Consider the following 16610-nt stretch of genomic DNA (forward strand, 5'->3'; position numbering starts at 1 on the left):
AAAGAAAAAAGTTAAAAAAAGCAATGCCTTATAATACTGCTATGTTTAACTGATATAGTAAACTTATTTGGTTCAGATGGTTTCAAGCGTGTGTCGCGGCAACCAGGTGAGATGTACATAGACAAGTGTGTCTTGCCTACAGTCAAGCATGGGGGTGGGAGTGTCATGGTCTGGGGCTGCATGAGTGCTGCCGGCACTGAGGTGCTACAGTTCATTGAGAGGACTATGAATGCCAACATTGTGACATACTGAAGCTGAGCATGATCCCCCCCTTCAGGGACTGGGCCGCAGGGCATTATTCCAACATGATACGACCCAAAACACCTCCAAGATGACCACAGCCTTGCTAAAGAAGCTGAGGGTAAAGGTGATGGTCTGGCCAAGCATGTCTCCAGCCCTAAACCCTATTGCGCATCCTCAAATGGAAGGTGGAAGAGCGTAAAGTCTCTAACATCCACCAGCTCCGTGATGTTGTCATTGAGGAGTGGAAGAGGACTCCGGTGGCAACCTGTGAAGAGTTGGTGAACTTCATGCCCAAGAGGGTTAAGGCAGTGCCGGAAAATAATGGTGGTCACACAAAATATTAACACTCTAGGCCCAATTTGGACATTTTTACTTAGGGGAGTACTCACTTGTTGCCAGCGGTTAAGACATTAATGGCTGTGTGTTCAGTTATTTGGAGGGGACAGCAAATTTATACTTATACAAGCTGTACACTCACTGCTTTATAGTGTAGCAAAGTGTAATTTCTTCAGTGTTGTCACATGAAAAGATATAATAAAATATTGAGAAAAATGTGAGGGGTGCACTCACTTTTGTGAGCTATTGTATATTTTATATATATATATATATATATATATATATATATATATATATATATATATATATATACATATATATATATATATATATACACACACTATATTATGAAAAGTATTATCCCAAAGGTTTTCTAATGGGTTAAGACCAGGACTTTGTGCAGGCCAGTCCCAGTCCACCCCAAACTTGCTCATCCATGTCTGGACCTTTGTGCACTGGTGAACAGGAAGGGGCCATCTCCAAACAAAAGCTGGGAACATGAAATTGTCCGAAAAGTCTTGGTATGCTGATGCCTTAAGAGTTCCCTTCACTCGAACTAAGGGACCAAGCCCAACACCATAATCCCGCCTCCACCAAATGATTTGGACCAGTGCACAAAGCAAGGTCCATAAAGACACGGATGAGCGAGTTTGGGGTGGAGTAACTTGACTGGCCTGCACAACACCCTGACCTCAACCCGATAGAACACCTTTGGGATGAATTAGAGTGGAGACTACGAGCCAGGCCTTCTTGCCCAACATCAGTGCCTGACCTCACAAATGCACTTCTGGAAGAATAATCAAACATTCCCATAGAAACACTCCAAAACCTTGTGCACAGCCTTCCCAGAAGAGTTGAAGGTGTTATAGCTGCAAAGGGTGGGCCAACTCAATATTGATCCCTATGGACTAAAGGCCCATACACATGCTTTGATTTTCAAATGTCAATTGTGTTACGACGACCAACCATCTGCAAATCTTACCATTAGTACGGTGCTTTCAACAGCCGATTTCACTTTTCCGTCAGACAAAAGCTGGATGTGCAGACTATAAAAAAATTTTGGATGTGAACTCAACGTCTGATTTTCATTTTATTAGTATGGTTTTTGTATAAAAAAAAATCGTAAGAGCAAGACTACGCATGCTCAGAAATGAAAAAATACATACAAAAAACTAAAATACGTTACGTCACTTCTGATGTTGTATTGTGTCAAATGAAAATTCTCATACTTTTAGTAGCCTCTTCACTTTCAACATAAGACTAACATGCCACAAAAATCTGACGTTTTGTCGTCCGAAAATCAAAGCGTGTGTAGGAGGCGTTAGATTGGGATGCCATTAAAGGCAGGCGTTCCAATACTTTTGATAATATATATATATATATATATATATATATATATATATATATATATATATATATATATATATATATATATATATATATATATATATATATAAAGTTATGTAAGTATTTTTCTGACAAAGAAACTGTCAATCTTATTTAGCGCAAAGAAATAGTAATCTCCAAAGTACAGTATATCAGCAAGCAATCAGATTTAATCTTTCATCTGGCTGGAGCAATCAAAACAACCATTGACTGAATGACTGATTGTTTGCTGCGGGTTAGTGTTACATTTTACACATTGTATGCTGTATTATTAAACAGTCTGAATGTGTGCATGCATTAGGTACATATACCATACTTACTGAATAAACCTGCAACAATGAACAAAGCAGATAATATAATGTTTTCTTTTTCCCGGCTGTCTTTCCGTTGCGATGCCTTCAATGCTCTTACAGTGATAGCCCCAGAACTCCTGATCTGCATATTTGTCCTAAGTCTTTGACTGAGTAGGCATTGAAACCACTGGATCCCCAATTCAGCCATGCAGATAGAATTTTCAGAAGGATAGGTCAGCAGTGGTAGCCTGCACATTTCTTTCAGTACAAGTTTCCTTTCAATGAGGCAAATGGTTTTCAGCTGTTGTTGAATAATCCACTTTGGTACATTACCAGGATTTATTACATTGAAATGTGTTGCTAATGTTAGCTCTAAATACAAGAACATATACTAGATTTCAAAGTTTTGGGGAAATTAAAAATGTAGGTGTAAAGGTAATTAAAGCACATTTTATTTACCCACCATTTAACCAAATATTTGTAACTTATGGGTATTTTTTGTGTCAAATTACCAAAACAATACATGCTAATCATAGTTTTAAGAACACCTATTCCTAAAAATGCAGAAGAGGACATTAGGCCCTTGTTTGAAGCAATAATAGAGGGATTAGTCATAAATATGGGCTTTATAACAGCACTAATTAAAGACTTATTCAGGCTTATTTAATAAAGCAATGCAAGGAACAGAAAGGGAATTTGCAGTAGTATATAGTGGCCAATCAAATTTCAGTTTACTGTAGTCAGTAAACTGATATATGAATTCTGATTGGTTATTAAGGGTTAAATGATACGCACATAGAACTGTATGATACAAACTCTCAGGCAATTACACAGCACTTGGATCACTTAGGGGTAAAACAGGTAAACAATGACCTTTAAGATGTAATTTCACTGAATGGAAACTTCTTTAACATTTGCTACAGTATTCCTCTGTGGAAAATCCAATCTCCAGAGGATATGCATGTGCAGATGGAAAAAGCAACAGTGTGAGTACTGTATATGATCATGCCTAACAATTATCAAAGGTAGGGTAGATAGCAAGACAACTCATGGGACCTGTTTGTGTGACTTTAAGCATTTTGCATGGAATACATGTATAACTGGACCAATATTTGTAAACTAGAATAAGAACAATTTACTGGTTGAACCAATTCACCGAGATACATGGTTATTTGAAATCACACCAAAAAAACTTTTGTTCCTTCTGCATGTCAACAAAAGGAGGATCTCCTTTGGATCCTTGTTACCCATGGACTGCAATTCCATACAGTAAGTTGTGGAGAAATCATGCTCGAAATCAGTGGTGTAACTATGGCCATAGCAGCCCTTGCAGAGACTATGAGCAGGGCCGTCTTTACTGCAGGGCAAACGGGGCATCTGCCCAGGGCCCGCAATTGTTGAGGGGCCCAAAGCAGTTGCCCCTGGAGCCTCTGATGCCCACTGGATTTTTTTAGTCAGAGTTCCTCCACCTCCGGGATCCAGCGCTGGTTGTGGAGCTGCCCGCTATTGTCACTTGTAAATACAGAAGCACTGCCTCTGTATTTACAAGTGGCAGTGCTCTCCTCCCAGCTCTGCAAAACATATCCTTGATCCCCATCGATGAAAGAGCAGAGAGAACAGAGAGAGAACAGAGGAGGGAGGGGATGTACAGAAGCAGAAGCAGCTCCAAGCCACGGACCTTCAGTAAGTTACAGCTGCTCTTCCACTCTGACGTTATTTAGCTGGTGAGGACTCGGGTTGTGCTCAGTACTGAAAGGGGGGTGATTGATGCCAGAGGAATGCTGGCATCTGGGGAGAGGAGAGCTCTGTACTTGCTGTGGGGGGGGGGGGGGGGCTTAAATGTACATAACACACCCCTAAATCCTGCACTCTGTACACAGATCCCCCTAAATCCTGCACTCCGTACACAGATCCCCCCCTAACTCCTGCACTCCGTACACAGATCCCCCCTAAATCCTGTACCCTGTACACAGATCCCTCCTAAATCCTGTACTCCGTACACAGATTCCCCCTAAATCCTGCACTCTGTACACAGCTCACCCCTAAACTCTGCACTCTATACACAGCTCACTCCTCAATCCTGTACTCCGTACATAGCTCACCCCTCAATCCTGCACTCTGTACACAGCTCACTCCTCAATCCTGTACTCTGTACACAGCTCACCCCTAAATCCAGCACTCTGTACACAGCTCACCCCTAAATCTTGCACTCTGTCTATAGTGCACCCCTTAACCCGGCGCTCTGTATGTAGCTCACCCCTCCACACTGCTCTACTGCAGGTGGCATAACTAGTCATTTATTTCTGGTGCCCTGTCCTCTGGGATACTGATCCTATTGCGCTCTGTTCCTACCTGCACTCAGTTAACCTTCATGGCTGTGTGTGCTCTGCTCTGCTCATTGCTAATAGCAAGTTCTAGGAATTTTTTTGTCTATTGGCGAGTCTCCTCCCCTCTCCAGTCCATGGTGTACAGACAGCGAGGAGATGATGTGCTGTAATCTTCAGCAACCAATCAGTGAGCTGTATTATTATGCTGTGACCTCTAGCACCCAATAAATAAGTGGTAATGAGGCACAGTAACCTCTAGTAACCAATCAGTGAGAGGTAAACATGTAACCTCTAGCAGCCAATGAGTGAGAATTTAACATCAAGCAACCAATAAGTGAGCTGTAAACATGTAACTTCTAGCAAACAATCAGTGAGCGTTGAGGGTGTGCAGAAATCGGTTAGCAGAAATGATGTGCTGTAACCTCTACGTTAGGACCTGGGCTTGAACCTGGTGTGTCTGGTAGTGACTCTACTTGCTGAGCCACCTGGAATGCCGGACAGCTCCTTGGACAATTCCTGAATGCTCTTGTCTTGAATCTTGTTTGCCTTGAACCTTGAACCCTTTGCTCCTCCCATGAACTTCCTGATTTAAGCCATGTCTCTGCACTTCCTGGTTGCCAGAATATTGTGCCTTCACCAGATAATATCTTGCTCCTGTCTCTCCTGCTGCCGACTGTATCCTCAAAACCATTCGTTACCGACATTCGGCTTGTTCCTGGACTATGCTTCTGCTGAATCCCAACCTGCAACTATTTGTTACCGACTTTTGGCTTGTTTCTCAACTACGCTTCTGCTTGATCCCTACCTGCTATATCTGCTACCAGACCCCAGCTTGCTCTCCTCCTGGTGGGGCTATCCTGAGGACCGCGACCTGGCACTAACATGCAGCAAAGCCCATCTCCACCTTCAGGAGCTCTGGTGAATACCGGTTAGTGCTTAGACCCCGCACCTCAGGTGAACCCATGTCATCAGCCAGGGTGACCTGTGTGAATACCTGCTCTGCTGCTATAGCTACTAGCCTCTGAGCCTGACTCCAGACCGTGACACTCTAACAACGAATCAAGTCGTAATGTTTGCTGTGACCTCTAGCATCCAGTCAATGAGCAGTAATGATATGCTGTAACCTCTGGCAACTAATCTCAATTGCTGCCTGACCTGATTTTAAGTCGGGGGGGGGGCAAAGGCAATGTTTGCCCAGGGTCCAATCAATATTAAAGACGGTCCTGACTATAATGCCTGGGTGCAGTGGGGTGGCTCTGGTTAGGATTCTGCTAAGGAAAGTCTGTAAGAATTGTTCATAGTAACATCCCTCTTGCTTTATCTGTGCAACAAGCAGCATTTGTTAAGCTGTTCCAAAGACTGTTGGATGTCACGGCAGTGCAGACCAGTCCTCCTTCCTGAGAGTAGATTTATGGCCTTGAGAATTTCTTGTGTATCCTTAAAGGAACTTGACAAGTAAAAACAAGTAAAAATATATATATATATATTTATTTGTTTCTATTTAACCCCTTATTAACCTCAAGTTTACCCTACTCAGCCTTTCTCCTTTTCCCTTTAACGATTTGCTCATTATCAAATTTAACTGAACTTGAGCAGTTCTGCAAAGAAGAATGGGCAAATCTTGCAAAGTCTAGATGTGCAAAGTTAGTAGAGACACATGCCAACAGACTAAAGGTGTGTAATCCTTTTTCCAACTCAGTAATTCTGTTTTTTATTGTCTTCTGACATGTTAGTGTTATATCTTTCACTTGGATGTTAGAAGTTGCACTGAATAAATACAGCCCTAATATAAAAAAAAGCAAGGTCTGTCTTCATTTCAGGTTGCAAAGCAAAATCATGTGAGGGTGGTAGTGTGGAGACCCAATATTATTAAACACGTGTCCCTTCCTAATCAGAAGATATCAATAAGCATGGGTTGAAATACCCATAGACTTTTTAGGCACTTACAATGAAAAAGTTAAAATGTAACACATTTTATTCACATACAGTCCAAGTTTCATGCTTCAGTTTGGGTCTTAAAGAGGAAGTAAACCTTTCCTTACTTTGTCTCCCTGCAAAGGTAAAGCATAATGGGCTACTATGCATGCACCGTAGACAGCGGTGCCTGTCTTTTTGTAAATATCTCCTAAACCGTGTAGGTTTAGGAGATATTTCCTGGACCTACGGGTAAGCCTTAATCTAGGCTTATCTGTAGGTCAAAGCGGTTTGTAAGGGTTTACAACCACTTTAAGAGTTATATGTGAATTGTGTATTCCCGATGTGGTTTAAGATTAACGTTCCAAAAAAAATTAGCCCACCTTCAGTACTCTGAAAACAAATTTAAGCTTGCCAAGGAATTGCAACTGCTTCAACGTAAACTTATTAACTCTCAAGGCTTGATCTACACCCTGGATTGAGTCAAATTCTATTCCTAAAAATCAGAGGCAGCTCTTTAATTAGGCAAATTAGGCAATTGCCTTAGACCTTGCCCTCACAAGGGCCTCGCAATTTGCCTGAAAAGTGTGGGGACTCGGGAGTGGAAGGAAATATCCCCCGTGACAGTGTGCACATGCAAGCCGGTGGGGTGAGCGGGCAGGCTCTGCACATGGACTAACGCCGGCGCCGCCTGTTTGAGCTGATGAGCCTCCGCAGGCGGCTCTCGGCTCAGTCAGCTGCATCCAATAGCAGGCTCCACTGCCGCGGCACTGTCCTCCTAGCCTTTCCCCAAAGTTGGTGGCCCCAGTGCATGGCAGAAGTTGTCGTTTTTCACAGCACAGACAACAGACTTGGCCCTCTGGTGCCTGTGCTCTGCATAGACTACAACTCCCAGATTGCATTGCAGTCTACAGGGAGCTCAAAGACAACATCACGTGTAGCCAGCTTTTCATGCTGCCTTTAGTAGGGTAGGGGACTGAGGAGCAGGTATAGTACATCTCTAGTACATGCTGTCTGTACGTTACCCTGTTTATGGTCTCAGGATCATTTTCTTTACCCTGTCTGTCTCATGGTCTGCCCCCAGTACCCTGTCTGTCTCACGGTCTGCCTTCAGTACCCTGTCTGTCTCACGGTCTGTCCCTAGTACCCTGTCTGTCTCACGGTCTGTCCCTAGTACCCTGTCTGTCTCACAGTCTGCCCTCAGTACCCTGTCTGTCTCACGGTCTGCCCTCAGTACCCTATCTGTCTCACGGTCTGCCCTCAGTACCCTGTCTGTCTCACGGTCTGTCCCCAGTACCCTGTCTGTCTCACGGTCTGTCCCCAGTACCCTGTCTGTCTCACGGTCTGTCCCCAGTACCCTGTCTGTCTCACGGTCTGTCCCCAGTACCCTGTCTGTCTCACGGTCTGTCCCCAGTACCCTGTCTGTCTCACGGTCTGTCCCCAGTACCCTGTCTGTCTCATAGTCTGCCGCCAGTACCCAGTCTGTCTCAAGGTCTTCCCCCAGTACCCTAGGTCGGCACTTTGCAGGGGTGGCAAAAAAGCCACCCCCGCATGAAGAAAAGCCCCCCCGACCCATCCTCCTGAGCCCCAGCTTCCGCTTCTGCCTCCTGCACAAATACAGCCCTGGACAGGTGGCCGGCTTGCTGTATGTAGCTCCACACTTGTAAATATTATGGGCGTGCTTGGCTGGGGGGACTGGCGCCATCATAAGTGGCAGGTGACTCTCCAGAGCGGTTGCACGTAATTTGTCCCCTGGCAACATTTGATGGGCACAGTGGTGATATTTGATTGGGCACAGTAAAGCTGCATTTGATGGGGCACAGTGGTGGCATTTTATGGGCACAGTGAGGCTGCATTTGATGGGGCACAGTGGCAGTGTTTGATGGCACGGTGGCTGCATTTGATGGTACAGTGAGGCTGCAATTGATGTTTTTTTTTTGTGCCCCTCCAAAAATTTTGAGGACCAGCCGCCGCTGGATGGGATCATCACTGTGCCGCTTCTCATTACTTGTTGAAAGACAGGCTGAGGGCATGTACATTCCAGTGTGGGATTTGAGGAAGGCCGTTGAATGAGGCTGGCTGTTTTTAAAACTGGAGGGCTTATTTTATTTTTAATGGGCTTTTTTTATTGATCTTGCTGCAGTACTGCATTATGGGTGTGAGTGGGGCATCATGTCTAAAGCCCCGTACACACGAGAGGACTTATGTCCGACAGACTTCCGAAGGAGTTCCGTCGGAGTTCTGCCGGAGTTCCGACGGAGTTCTGACGGACTTTTCGGCTGAGCGGACTTGGCCACACACAATCACACTAAACTCCGACGGATTCGAACGTGATGACGTACGACTGGATTCGAATAAGGAAGTTCATAGCCAGTAGCCAATAGCTGCCCTAGCGTCGGTTTTAGTCCGTCGGAATAGCATACACACGAGCAAATTTTTCGAAGGGACCGGGTCCGGCGGAGTGCCTTCGGAAAAATTTGAAGCATGTTCCATATTCTAAAGTCCTTCGGACTTTGGCGAGTCAAAAGTCCGTTGCAGCCCACACACGATCGAATAGTCTGACGGACTCAGTCCGTCGGACTTTGGATGTTGAAAAGTCCGCTCGTGTGTACGGGGCTTAAGTTTTGCCTAAGGCCTCACAAAGTCTAGAGCCGCCTCTGCTAAAAATATGACTGTAGTAGGTCTCCTATATTTTCCAGGTGCAATGGGAAATACCTAACTGCTCGCAAAATCTGCACAAAGCTGGGAAGCAGCGGCTCACAAACTGGTAAATGACCAGGATAAACACAAAGGAAGATCTCAAGATAATTGCAGCCAGTCTGGACCCTGATGACTCACTCAGTGAATGAAATGAACAACTCAAAATATGCACATGAAATCAAGCAGCCCATTAGAAGGGAAATATTAACAAAGTAAACCCCATCAAAGTGACACTGCAGGAGAAACAAACTGAATGTTCGGGTAAGAGGCAAAAGGTGTCCCAATGTTAGTTTTAGCCATAAAGACACCAGTTACCACTGACTTAACAAAAAAATAGGGCCGCATCAAAGGACATGTAGAAAACAGATGAATAATCCTCCCTATGCTAGAATCACCATTTAGATATTTGTATATTGCGATTATATCTCTTCTTAAGCATCTCTTCTACAGGGAAAATACGTTTAATGTTTCTTGTAACTGAGATACTCCAGCTCCGTATTAGTTTTGTTGCCCTTCTCTGGACCTTCTCCAGTTCAAGCACATCCTACCTCTGGACTACTGAGCAGAACTGAACGGCAGACTCAAGATGCGGCCAAACCAAAGTTTTAGAATTATAGTTTTATCTCTTGCGTAAATAACATTTTTAATGCATGCTAATAGTCTGCTTACCATTCTTGTTGCAGTTTGGCATTGCATGCTATTGCTGAGTCTGTCATCTACTAGGACCCCAGACTCCTTTCAAATCCTTTATTCCCCCCCCAGTGGTTCTTCCTCTAATGTGTCATTTGCATTTATTACTTTAGCCCTCAAGTGCATATGTTTACATTTTCCTACACTGAATCTTATTTGCCATGTAGTTGCCCACCTATATATTTTATCTAGGTCTTCCTGTAAAGTTGCTATATTCAGTTATAAGAGTGTTACCTTACTTATCTTTGTATTGTCAGCAATCACTGATTGAAACTGATTGAAACTATTTTTACCAACCGCTGTATGGTTTATGAAAAAGTTAAACAGAATTAGTCCCAGGACAGGGGCTAGGGTACTCCATTCACAATTCCAGACCATTCAGAGGATACGCTATTTGTCACTTGCTTCTGTAACCCGCTTTCTATCCAGGTACATATTGTACACTATCATCAACGCCAATCTCATAAATTAAAGTGGAACTTTAGTTTTGAGTTTTAAAATGAGTGGACAGGCAGGAATTTTAATGCAGAAGAGACATGCTTTGTCTTTTCTGCATTAAATTTACTTACCTGCTTGTCCGCTGCTGTACAGTGAGCTGCACACACGTAGCTCACTGTACAAATTCGGCAATGCCGAATCTGACTGGGTGACATCATCCCAGCCCAGCCAATGGCAATCAAGACGCAAAAGATGGCTGTCCAAAGATGTTAGCGGCCGGGCAGGGAGCTCTGGGATTGCTTGATTCTAGGTGAGTATTGTTCCACTTTAAGCGTTATGGGGTATCGTGTCAAATGCTTTGGCAAAATCTAGATACACTACATCCACAGGCCTTCCTCTATCCAGATTATAGTTCACTTCCTGTTAATAGCTCAGTCTGGAAAGAACAATTCTTCATAAATCCGTGCTGTTTACTAGTAATGATTAGGGATGAGCCGAACACCCCCCGGTTCGGTTCGCACCAGAACTTTCGAACGGACCCCAAATTCGAACGAACTTTAGAACCCCATTGAAGTCTATGGGACTCGAACGTTCGAAATTAAAAGTGCTCATTTTAACGGCTAATATGCAAGATACTGTCCTAAAAAGGGTTTGGGGACCTGGCTCCTGCCCCAGGGGACATGGGTCAATGCCTAAAATGTTTTTAAAAATGGCAGTTTTTGCGGGAGCACTGATTTTAATAACGATTAAAGTGAGAAAAAAAAAAGTGAATTATTCCTTTAAATATGGTGCCTGGGGGGTGTCTGTAGTATGCCTGTGAAGTGCCACGTGTTTCCCGTGTTTAGAACAGTCCCTGCACAAAATGACATTAAACGGAAATAACACCATTTAAAACTGCTTGCGGTTTTAATGTTATATCTGGTTCCTGCAATATGGTTGAAAATCATTGAGAAAAATGGCATGGGTAGCCCTCCCTGCCCATTACCAGCCTATTTGGGTCTTGTACGCATATTAAGGGGAACCCTGTACCCATATTAAAAAAAGGAAATGCGTGTGGCCCCCAGGCCCTATATACTCAGAACAGCAGTATACAGGCGGTGCAAACAAGACAGGGACTGTGTAGGTTTGTTGTGTTAAGTTGAATCTGTTTGTAATTTTCAACTGGTACATTTTTAAAGTGTAGCTCCAGTCAAAAAAACGATTTTTAAGTATTTTGGAAAACATAGGGAAGGGTTATCACCCCAGTATAATTTGTTTTGTCGTCCATCTTTTTTCATCTCACTTGCTGTTGTCTCCTTCCGTTTGCAAGTAGGAGATGTTTGTAAATTGGATGTTTGAAAGTAGGGGCCTGCCCTATATGCTCTGCAGAAATGGCGGAACAAGGTGTTAGTTTTGCCACAACATTGTAAGCCCTCAAAGTGACTCTTGGTGGGCGCTGGAGCGCCCTGCTGTGAACGATTATATCAAGAATTGTAATTACATGCCATTGTTGAACAGTGGTAGAAAAATTGACCTTTGGTGGTTGTGGTGCTGGTGCCACAACACTATAAGTCCTCACCGTTACTCTGGGTGGGCACAGGAAGGGGCCCTCCTGTGAAATATTATATCAAGAATTGTAATTACATGTCCCTGTTAAACAGGGGCAGAAAAATCTGGCCTCAGGCACTGGTGCTGATGCCACCACACTGCAACCTCTCCCATATACTCTACTTTTATTGCAGGAATTAGACCTGCTGCAAAGCATTGCATCAAAAATTGTACTTAAACGCCTCTGTTAAACAGGGGCATAAAAATTGGGCCTTAGGCACTGGTGCTGGTGCCACCACACTGCAACCTCTTCCATATACTCTAGTTTTATTGCAGGAATTAGCCCTGCTGCAAAGCATTGCATCAAAAATTGTAACTAAACGCCCCTGTTAAACAGGGGCAGAAAAATTGGGCCTTAGGCACTGGTGCTGGTGCCACCACACTGCAACCTCTCCCATATACTCTTGTTTGATTGCAGGAATTAGCCCTGCTGCAAAGCATTGCATCAAAAATTGTACTTAAACGCCCCTGTTAAACAGGGGCAGAAAAATTGGGCTGATGGCATCAACCAGAACCAGAAATGTTCTTCCAACATATCAGCGGAGGAGGAAGCGGATAGACAATCAACATAACAGGACAGTCACTTAGCATCAGCATAGGCAGTCTTGAAGGTATGTGATATTTCAAAAAAAAATATTCTGTTACATCAGCTTCAGGTGCTTGGTAGCTGTGGGTGATCCAAGACTGATTCATCTTGATGAAGGTCAGTCGATCAACTGATTCGGTGGACAGGTGCACCCTGTGATCGGTAACAAAGCCACCAGCAGCACTGAAGGTGCGTTCCGAAAGAACGCTGGATGCAGGACAGGCCAGTAGCTCAATTGCATACTGTGCAAGCTCTGGCCAGTGATCCATCCTCAAGACCCAGTAAGCCAGAGGATTTTCGGTGGGAAAGGTGTCCAAGTCTGACCTTGCCCCTAGGTATTCCTGCATGTAAATCAGACGCTGGCTATGGGTGCTGGAACCAATCATACCTTGGGGCTGCGGACTAAAAAATTGTCTGAAAGCATCAGTCAGACGGCCACCTTCTCCACTGCTCCTTCTGACCGATGCCTCAGCAACACGTTGTCCAGGACCAGGAGTTTGTAACCTCCCAGTCTCTGGGAACGCGTTGCACAGACCTTTCTGCAAGGCCTCCCGGAGATGTCTCATCCTCTGCTCCCTCTACGATGGCAAGATAAGGTCGGCAACCTTACCCTTGTACCGTGGATCAAGGAGAGTGGCCAGCCAGTAATGGTCCCTCTCCTTGATCCGAAGAATACGAGGATCCTTCCGCAGGCTTTGCAGGATCAGGGAGGCCATGCAGCGTAGGTTAGCTGAGGCATTCGGTTCAGAGTCCTCTGGGTCACTAAGGACAACATGATCCGCAGCTACCTCCTCCCAGCCACGTACAAGTCCACGTGTTTCTTGGGACTGTAAATCATCCCTACAAGATTGCTGCTGCTGCTGCTGCTGATGATGCTGAGTGCCAGCCTCCACCTCCATGCTGACACAATCATCCTCCTCCTCCTCTTCCTCCTCCTCATCCTCTTCCTGTGTGATGGGTGGCACAGCAGGAACACTGTCTGGATAAAGGGGGCCTTGAGAGGCAAGGAAGTCCTCCTCTTCCTGCCTCTGTTTTGCCTCAAGTGCCCTGTCCATTATTCCACGCAGCGTATGCTCCAAGAGGTGGACAAGAGGTACAGTGTCACTGATGCATGCACTGTCACTGCTCACCATCCTTGTGGCCTCCTCAAACAGTGACAGGACAGTGCATGCATCCCTGATCATGCCCCACTGGCGTGGTGAGAAAAAACCGAGCTCCCCTGACCCTGTCCTGGTGCCGTAGTCGCACAGGTACTCATCGATGGCCCTCTGCTGCGCATGCAGCCGCTGCAGCATGGCCAACGTTGAGTTCCATCTGGTGGGCATGTCACATATAAGGCGGTTCTTGGGCAGGTTCAACTCCTTTTGGAGCTCAGCCAGCCGAGCACAGGCATTAAATGATCGGCGGAAATGCACACAGACTTTCCTGGCCTGCTTCAGGACATCCTGTAAGCCGGGGTACCTGCCCAAGAACCGCTGCACCACCAGGTTATGGACGTGAGCTACACAGGGCACATGGGTCAGTTGTCCCTGTCGGAGGGCGGAGAGGAGGTTGGTGCCATTGTCACAAACCACCATTCCTGGCTTAAGCTGGCGTGGCGTCAACCACCTCTCGGCCTGCCCCTGCAGAGCTGACAAAACATCCGCCCCAGTGTGGCTCCTGTTCCCCAAACAAACCAGCGCAAGCACGGCATGGCATCGTTTTGCCTGCGTACTTGCGTAGCCCCTGGAACGCCTACGAAGCACCGCTGGTTCTGAGGACAGAGCACTGGAAGAGGCCATGGAGGAAGAAGAAGAGGAGGGGGTGGAGGAGAGAGGTGTGTCACAACCAATAGTAGCATTTTGGAGGCGTGGTGGCGGAACAACCTCCAACACTACTACACCTTGTCCTGCATCCTTCCCAGCTGCCAGAAGAGTGACCCAATGGGCCGTGAAAGACAGGTAACGTCCCTGTCCATGCCTGCTGGACCATGAGTCAGCGGTAATATGCACCTTACCGCTGACCGCCCTGTCCAGCGAGGCAAGGACATTGCCTTCCACATGCCGGTAGAGAGCCGGAATCGCCTTCCGTGAGAAAAAGTGGCGTTTGGGGACCTGCCACTGAGGAACCGCACATTGTGCAAACTCACGGAAGGGGGCCGAGTCTACCAACTGAAAAGGCAGCAGTTGAAGTGCTAGCAATTTAGCCAAGCTAGCATTCAACCGCTGGGCATGTGGATGGCTGGGAGTGAACTTCTTTCGCCGGTCCAGCAGCTGGGGCAGGGACATTTGCCTGCTATAATCGGACGTGGGTGTACCGCTAGCAGAGTTCCCGGAAGCACTTGGCTGTGACACACCTAATTCTACACCTTCATTCCTCTCAGAGCAGGTTTCAGAGAGGACTGAAGGTCTAGTGGGGTTGGAGATGCCAGCTGATGAGGGGCAAGGAGAGGTCCGCTTTGTTCTTTGGTGTGGGTCTTTGAGGTACGCTTGCCAACGAGCTGCATGGCAGGTCAACATATGTCTGGTCAAGCATGTGGTGCCCAAGCGGCTGATGTTTTGGCCACGCGAGATACGCTTGAGACATATGTTGCAAATAGCAGCGGTGCGATCTGATGCACTCGTCTCAAAAAAGGCCCACACCAAAGAACTTTTAGAATAACGCGCAGAGGCAGCGCCCTGCACAGGCAGAGCTCTGTGATGTGATTCAGTCGGTGTGCTGCCCCTAAGCTGGCCCCCGGAGGGCATCCTGCCTCGTTGGACATGTGCCTCCTCCTCCTCCTCATCTCTCCTTCCAGGAACCCACTTGGAGTCAGTGCCCTGATCATCCGATCCCTCTTCATCGCTGTAGCAAACCTGGCAGTATGCTGCAGCTTGTGGAACATGACTGCCAGATTGCTGTCCTTCTTGAGCATCCCCTCTCTCTGCATTCACGCTACTGCCTGCTCAAAGAGTTCAGGAGACTCCTCAGGAGGACGTGGTGGGTCTAGGGAAGGAGTCCCTGATGATGACATTGAGAGGAGGGAAGACGATGCGTTGGCAGCTGCTTTGCTAGTACCCTGAGACTGGGTGAGAGAGGATGAGGAGGATGAAGAGGGCTTGGTCATCCACTCTACCAAGTCGTTGGCATGTTGCGGCTCAACATGTCCAGCTGCCGAAAAGAAGGACAAGCGTGTCCCATGGCCACGTGCTGATGACAATGCACCGCGTCCACGACCAGCACTGTTGTCTCTAGACACAGAGCCTGCTTGCCCTCTTTTATCGGCTCGCGCCTGTCTGCCTCTCCTTGCTGGCCTTCCAGACATGGTAATGGCCTGAAGGGAGTTGGGTAAAAAAGCATTTGGGTAGTGTATATTGTGCTAGAGGCACACAACACCCACTAACTCCTGCAGATGCCTTTATTATAGAACACCAGAGATAAAGGGGTATATACAGATGTATACTGTGCTGTGCTGGAGGCACACACAACTTCCAATAACTCCTGCAGATGGCAAGTGGGCTCAAATAGAGAACAGCTATGTAGGTGGATATAGCGGTATGTACTGGGTACAGAGCACGCAGACAGCACGCACTAGCTCCTAACACTACTGACTGCAAGCTCTCTTATAAAAGATAGATCACTAGCTATATAGGTGAGGTGAATATAGCGGTGTATACTGCGGTCAGGGCACGCAGACAACAACCACTACACAACAGCAAGATCGAAAATCATCCGAAAACGATCGGTGTGTACTGTGTTAAAGGTACACAGAACACCCACTAACTCCTGCAGATGCCTTTATTATAGAACACCAGAGATAAAGGGGTATATACAGATGTATACTGTGCTGTGCTGGAAGCACACACAACTTCCAATAACTCCTGCAGATGGCAAGTGGGCTCAAATAGAGAACAGCTATGTAGGTGGATATAGTGGTATGTACTGGGTACAGAGCACGCAGACAGCACGCACTAGCTCCTAACACTACTGACTGCAAGCTCTATTATAAAAGATAGATCACTAGCTATATAGGTGAGGTGAATATAGCGGTGTATACTGCGGTCAGGGCACGCAGACAACAACCACTACACAACAGCAAGATCGAAAATCGTCCGAAAACGATCGGTGTATACTGTGTTAAAGGTACACAGA

Source organism: Lithobates pipiens, unplaced genomic scaffold (genome assembly GCF_037356315.1).
Source record: "Lithobates pipiens isolate NorthernLeopardFrog02 unplaced genomic scaffold, aLitPip1_a1.2 Scaffold_19, whole genome shotgun sequence".
Classification (NCBI taxonomy): Eukaryota; Metazoa; Chordata; class Amphibia; order Anura; family Ranidae; genus Lithobates; species Lithobates pipiens.